Source organism: Brienomyrus brachyistius, unplaced genomic scaffold, assembly GCF_023856365.1.
Source record: "Brienomyrus brachyistius isolate T26 unplaced genomic scaffold, BBRACH_0.4 scaffold27, whole genome shotgun sequence".
In the NCBI taxonomy this organism is placed as follows: domain Eukaryota; kingdom Metazoa; phylum Chordata; class Actinopteri; order Osteoglossiformes; family Mormyridae; genus Brienomyrus; species Brienomyrus brachyistius.
In genome coordinates this window covers 4,659,751-4,667,047 of record NW_026042306.1, presented here as the reverse complement: position 1 = coordinate 4,667,047, position 7,297 = coordinate 4,659,751, and positions in this window count along the sequence as shown.

Sequence of the window (7,297 nt, the reverse complement as noted above, 5' to 3'; positions counted from 1 at the left end):
TCTTCACCTCATATCTGTTGATTAATGCCATATTACTGCTCGACATAGCATTTGCAGCCGGCAGCCAGGCAATCACTCTGCCAGCTTTTCTCCTAGTCAGATCCTTCCTTAATAGTGTCACACAAGTACCTTTTATAGGTTTGTGTTCTTCATGAATGTTTTTTTTTCTTCCATTTCAGAATGCAGAAGAAAAATGTGAAATGAGCCTTTGCGTCCGTAAAGAAATCTCCCCTCCTGCCGCCCCCCCAAATAAATATTTATATAAATTTATATATCTGTGTATTCATTTCTTTCATTTTTCTTATTATGAAACCACACGTGAGTAGGGGCAATTCACTGCCCATACAAAGTGCGAGGGGATAACATTTACCTAATGAAGACTGTAGTCCTGTATTAGACAAAATCATTTTATCATATGGGTCAGTTACAGTTACCTACATAAGAACATAAGATATTTACAAACGAGAGGAGACCAATCAGCCCATCAAGCTCATATGGGGAGAACTTAACTAATAGCTCAGAGTTGTTAAAATCTTATCTAGCTCTGATTTAAAGGAACCCAGGAATTTAGCTTACTACTTACTAAACTAGTAGCAAGACTCTAAAACATGATGTGTAAAAAAGTGCTTCCTCAAATTTGTTTTAAAATGTTTTCTCGCTAATTTCCACTTATGGCCACGATTTCTAATATTTAAACTAATATTGAAATATTGAACAGCATCCAGACCTGTTAGAATCTTATATACCTGGATCATGTCCCTCTTAGTCTCCTTTACTCGAGGCTAAACGGATTCTGCTCAGTTAACCTCTCATAAGACATTCCTCTAAGACCAGGAATCATTCTGGTACCCCTACGTTGCACCTTTTCCAAGGCAGCAATGTCCTTCGTAAGGTATGGTGACCAAACCTGCACACAATATTCTAGGTGGGGACTTGCCAAGGAATTGTATAATCGAGCCGTTTGTGGTGGACAACATCAAAGGGACTTCTGCAGAACTAAGCAGATAACATCATAGGCCTTTTTTTGATCAATTTCTTTCGTAGCTTCCTCAAAGAACTCAAGTAGATTAATTAAACAGGACCTACCTCTCCTAAATCTATGATGGCTATCCCTCAGAATGTTATTTTAATCCAGGTAATCTACCATTTTCACTTGGATTATAGCTTCCATTACCATTCCAGTTATGCAAGTTAAACTGATTGGCTTATAGTTTGCTGGATTACTTCTATCCCCTTTTTTGAATATGGGTGTTATATTAGTATGCTTCCAATTAGAAAGTGCCACACCAGTAGATAAGGATTTCTCAAATAGTAATGTTAAAGGTTGGTTAATAATATCCCTCATCTCTTTTAAAACTATATTTTATACTGTATTTAGTCCATGTCTAAGTCCGTATTCCCCAGGTCCGTCATTGATGTTCGTCGCCGTCTGCCCTGTCTTCAGTGACTAAACCCTGGTTTCCTTTATCCTGCCTACCTGCCTTCTCCTTTCCCCGCTTCCTGCTTGCCCATCCTCCCCGCCGATCGCAACAGAATGACGGACCTCCTGAAAGAAGCACTGCGGCGGGCCAAGGACCAGCGCCTTGATCTACTGCAGGAGGTGCTTTATTAGCTAATTCAACTGGAGGTCCAGGAGGACCCAGCATCCCGGGATTTGGCCAGCCGGAGCGGGGACCTCCTAAGTGAGGCAGCCCCGCCCGGAGACGCGTACCCCTTGCGGGAGGTACGTGAAAATCTCCGGCTGCTAATGCAGCGGATTACTGAGCAGAGAGCCCAGTCAGTAGCGCTGTACTACGCGGAGGCTGCTGTACCGCCTTCCGTCCCTGAGGAAAAGGCCCAACCTCCCTCCACCGCTGCAAGCTGGAGAAAGAAGAGGAGGAAGCCCCAACGATCATCCTGGGGGCTTGCTCTCTCTTCCCCACTTCTCTCCTTGCAAGTGATCGGGAGGGCTCCCCGATCAGCTCGGACGTTGCCTTTGCGGGCAGCTTCCCCCTTCCGGGGAACACGCCTGGCTCTAAAAGGGGCCAGGGCAGTATGGGACGCTATCCCGCGGGTTAGCAGGCTCTTAAAGGGGCAATGCCTGCTAGTGAGGCAGCAACCCTGGAGCCCGTGACTGTCCTACCTGTCCCGCCGGCGCCTGACGTCCTTGTCCCGCCTGATCTGCCTGTCCAGCCCGTGCCTGATCTGCCTATCCTGCCAGATCTGCCTATCTGGCCACTGCGACGCCCCTTGCTGGCCCAGAGTCAGCGGTGCCTGCGGCACCCGAGGCGCCTGCCACGGCCCCGCCTCCAGCTACTGCTCTGCCTGAGGCCCCTCTGCCTCCGCCTGTCCCTTCTCCGCCCGAGGCCACTCTGCCTCCACCCGTGGCTCTGCCCGCGCCTGTGACTCCTGCCCCTGTTGCCCATGTCCCTGACCCAGCTCCAGTCCCCCCATCACCGGTCCCTGTCTCCGAGGAGGTCCTGGACAATCTAACCACTGCTCCTTCCTCCTTTAGGCACATCCTCAGGCTGCATGTGTGTGGAAACTGGGCACCTTACCCAGATTCTCTTCAATGTATTCTGTTAAAAATTAAGCCAACAGTAGTGCCCATTGTGGAGAGCAATATCTGCAGGGGACCAACGACATATAGGGAGGCCCTGTGCGTACCAAAGTTAATCTATTGACGCAGGCTGTGGTGACAGTTGCTAGGCAAAGGAGAACAACAGGGTGTACCAGATAAGGCGAAATTGCCAGAAAATGGAAAAGTACGGACAGGGGCGGGGGCAGCTTGTAGAAGGGGTATAAGACAAACATGAACAACAAGGAAGTCAAACTCTGTTGGGATACGGTGTGTCGCAGAGTTCCCAGATCAATCTGTTGGAATAAAAGGAATAAAAGGTTATTGGACAACTCATCCAAGCCTCCGGGTGATCACTTCTCATCCAGGGACCCGGTGGAATCGGCGTAACTCCAACACCATGGGGATGTTTAAATATTTAATAAAAATTTTGTATATTATATTCTTTATATAATTCCTTATGTACATTTTATAATATATTTTTCTATACTTTATTATAGGAGTCTTTTTTGTTGTTTTATTGTTGAGGAAACACCCCAGTGCAATTCTCATCTGTATGTATCTGTATGAAATATACATACAAGGGGCGGCATGGTGGTACAGTGGTTAGCACTGTTGCCTCACACCTCTGGGACCCGGGTTCGAGTCTCCGACTGGGTCACGTGTGTGTGGAGTTTGCATGTTCTCCCCATGTCATCGTGGGGTTTCCTCCAGGTACTCCGGTTTCTCCCGCACAGTCCAAAAACATGCAGAGGCTAATTGGAGTTGCTAAATTGCCCGTAGGTGTGCATGTGTGAGTGAATGGTGTGTGAGTGTGCCCTGCGATGGGCTGGCCCCCAATCCTGGGGTGTTCCCTGCCTCGTGCCCATTGTTTCTGGGATAGGCTCCAAACCCCCCACAACCCAGTAGGATTCCAGTGGTTTGGAAAATGGATGGATGGATATACATACAGTCGTACCTGCGGTTCATGAATGCTGCGGTCTTTTGGTTTGCGACCAAAAATGTTGTGGAAAAGAATGCATTGGTTCGCGCACAAAATTCGCTTGACGAATAGATTCCTGGACCATTTTCTTTTTTCATGCTAGTGTAGCACCGGCAGAGCGCATGTACCAGCATGCCCCGCTTTCAATTGTAAACAGAAAGATCAGAAAAGGCAACCAACAAGCACCGAACCCAAATTCACAGATGCTGCACTGCAAGATGCACATGCAGTGGATGATTTACACACGCTAAAAACACGTGAGGATCAAACCGGGTATACACACGACATGGGCAAACAATAGGGAAATGCAACTATTAATATTAACAACAACAATAAAAGGAGTTAAATGACTGTTAATAAAGACAAAGGTGTGGATGCGGGTCTTCGCTGCAACTCCCTATTTAGATTACTGATTGGCTGAAGAGTCCTCACACCTGGGTGTGACCTACAGATTACCACAAAAACCTGCATACACACCGGCCCTTTGCGGATAAGATTGGACACCCTTGTGTAATTGTTATTCTAGAAAAAGTGACAGAGTAGGATTCGTTACAACAGGAGGGAATCTGCGGCAAGATTTTTCATTGGCTTGGCTGAAAAATATTTAAAATGTAATAAAAACAGTGATACTAATGAGTAATATAACAGTGAAAGTATGAGCCCAGGAAATATTTATTATTATTTTTTTAATTTTAATTACATTTTTATTACATTGAAAATGAAAGTGAAATGTAATTACAAGAGTCTGCAAAATTAAAGCCGCCGCTCCACCTTCTGGTCATTGAAAGGTACTACTCTCCCCACAGGAAATGCCTACTGTGTGCCTTTCGTGACTTGGCAAATGAAGAAATGCATTTAGTTGTTCCAAAGGCATTGCATAATTACACAGAATCGATTTCACCCACAAAATTACTTTCTTTCATTCATGAAATGCATTTTGTCCAGAAAATGACATTCTTCCATTTAGTTCCGGTCTGTTTCAAAGGAGATGCTGGAACAGTTACGTAAGCTACATTCGGAATTTAAATCATAATGTTGTCAGATGTTCATCTCAGAGCGACATTTCCCCAGCAAGGATTATCTATGAATCTGTATAATTTACGTTTTGTTTTAAACTTGTCAGCAAACCAGTACTCAGAATGTTTTCCCGCCTTGCAAGATCAGCACAAATCATCATTCGGAACTTGTCCACCTCCATCCAGAACAATGCCAAGGTGGCAATGTTGGGTGCATCGGCCAGGACCCCTGGTGAGCCAGTTCTCCCTCTATGATATTATCTACACTCCCGGTGTTGCTGCTGACCTTAGCCACATTGAGACCAGGTCCCAGGTCACTGGCTACATCGGCCCAGATCAACTCGATGCTGCTCTGAAGGGGTGTGAAGTTGTGCTAATTCCTGCTGGAATGCACAGAAAGCCCAGAATGACTCACGATGATCTCTTTAACACCAACACCACCATCATGGCCACCCTGGCTGACGCCTGTGTCAGCAAGTGCCCTGAACCAACCCTGTAAACTCTGGATGGCATATGCAGGGGCTGGATTCACATTCTCTCTGCTGGATGCTATGAATGACATGGAGGGGGTGTGGAGTGTGTGTTTCTGAGATCTGAGGAAAGTACAAATACTTCTCTACCCCTCTCCTCCTTAGCAGACATGGAATTGAGAAGAACCTGGGCCTTGGCGAGCTCTCCACCTTTGATGAGAAGCTGGTGGCAGAGGCTTTGGGCTTGAAGTTGACGGCCTCCATCATGTAAGGGGAGGATTTAGTGCTGCTCAAGGGCAGCCCCACAAAAATGGACCGTGACAACCTGGAGCAAAAGTAAAAAGACAGTGCTTCTCACGCAGGCTTTTTGCAACATTTTCTCTGTTCTGCTTTTCTAGGATCTAAATATTCCCAGAATGATGGGAAAGAGCAGGATCTAGCTGTGGCTAACATCTACTGTCCTCAAATCTACCGTTAGTAGTCTTACAACCTACTTTTTTGTGTGTTGTTTTTTGATGTGTCAAACAAAAAACTGAGAGTAAAGTAAAGGTTAATATGTATTCCGTTGCACTGGATTTATTTTGATCTGTTTCGGATTTTAAGTTTTCATAAGCTGCCAAACTAAAAAAAAGTTTTCAGAGTATTCCTCATTGCCCTCTTGCCTGCTTGTTTCCTTAAAGGCTCTCTGTGTGTGTGAAAGTGAGTTAATTCTTTATTTTCTCTCGTTGTTCAACCGCTGAGATGATTCTTTTTTCATGTCTGGAGTTAAGCTGTTTATGCACTAACTGTACTAGTGCAGCATGTTTTTGTTTCACCAAGTTGCCAACTGTTATTCTCAGGGCTCTCAAGTCTCATGTATTTCAACCAGTTCACACGTTCACATGCTACACCTTATATTTCTCACGCTGAGTGTTACATCTCGCTCGCCTGTTCCTTGTGTGTGCCACGCCCCCTCATTAACCGCGTGTGCTGGCCCGATTGTGATCACCTGTTTCCTGTTATTTCGGCTTGTCTTGTGTATTTCAGTCCGCGTTCAAGTCTGTTTCCCCAGGTCTGTCATTAACGTTTGTACCGTGTGGTCACAACAGCGAGCCGAGAGCCAGCTGGAGGTCATATACTGGCAAAATCAGACCGAGGTCGGCGAAGACCCCGAGGCGCTGGAGATAGTCAGGCGAAGCGGGACTCTCCTGGAGGAGAGGTGCATGAAAATCTCCGGCTGCTGGTGTGGCGCGTGACAGACAGGAGGCTGCAGCTGGTCACGCCGCTCGCAGCAGCGGCTGTAAACCAGCCGTCTGTGCCTGTGGACACGCCGCAACCTCCTTCCACCACCGCAAGCCGGAAGAAAATGAGAAGGAAGCAGAGAGGAAGGCCAGATGAAGCCCAGACCATCCTCCTGGGAGCAGTCCCCCTCTCACCAGCTTCACTCCATACTGATTATCGGGGGGAATTCTCGATTGCCGTGGACATCCCCACTGCAGCCTGCCATGCTGTATGTCGGGAGGAGCCGCTTCTGAGCCTGGCTGTGTTTGCCCCGGACATCACCACCACTTACCTGCAACCACCCAGCTCTTGTTTGCCTACAGCCTCTACGCTGCCAGTGATGGCAGCACATCCCTTTTCAGGGACTCGTCTGGCTCTTAATGGGGCCAGATCTGCTTGGGACACCATCCCGCAGGTCCCACGGTCCCTTAACAGGGCAGCTTGACATGCCTGTCCTGCTGGCGCCTAATGTGCCTGACCTGCCTGTGCTGCTTGCAGCTTCGCCGCCCATGGTTCCTGAGGCTACTGCTGCGCCCGTTCCTGCTCCACCCGTCCGCCCATCCCTGAGGCACCTGCTACGCCTGAGGCCCCTCTGCCTTCACCTACGCCTGTTGCTCCAGCCCCGGCTCCACCCGTTCCTAATGGGCTGGCTCCACGCAAAGGGGCTTCGGCTCTAGCTCCAGTCCCCGAGGAGGTCTCAGGCTGTCAGATCATCGCTCCTCCTCCCTTGATGGAGGGAGAGGAAGAGCTTGAGTGGGATCCCACGGGGACCTCCCTAATGACTCTTCTGCCCTCGCCCCGGCGAGGTTGACCCCGGCCAGAATCCCACCTTTCAGTGTCCCAAAAGGGGAGAGGGCACAGGGCCAGTGTCCCACCCACCCTTCCCCTTGGTTCGCCCTCTCTTGCCTGGGCTGGGGCTCGGAGGAGGGGGGTGAGGGGCGCCTGCGGGTTGATGGTCCTGTGTCCCCAGTCTCGTCTCGTCTATCGCCTCCCCTGATGCACGCCTGGAGTG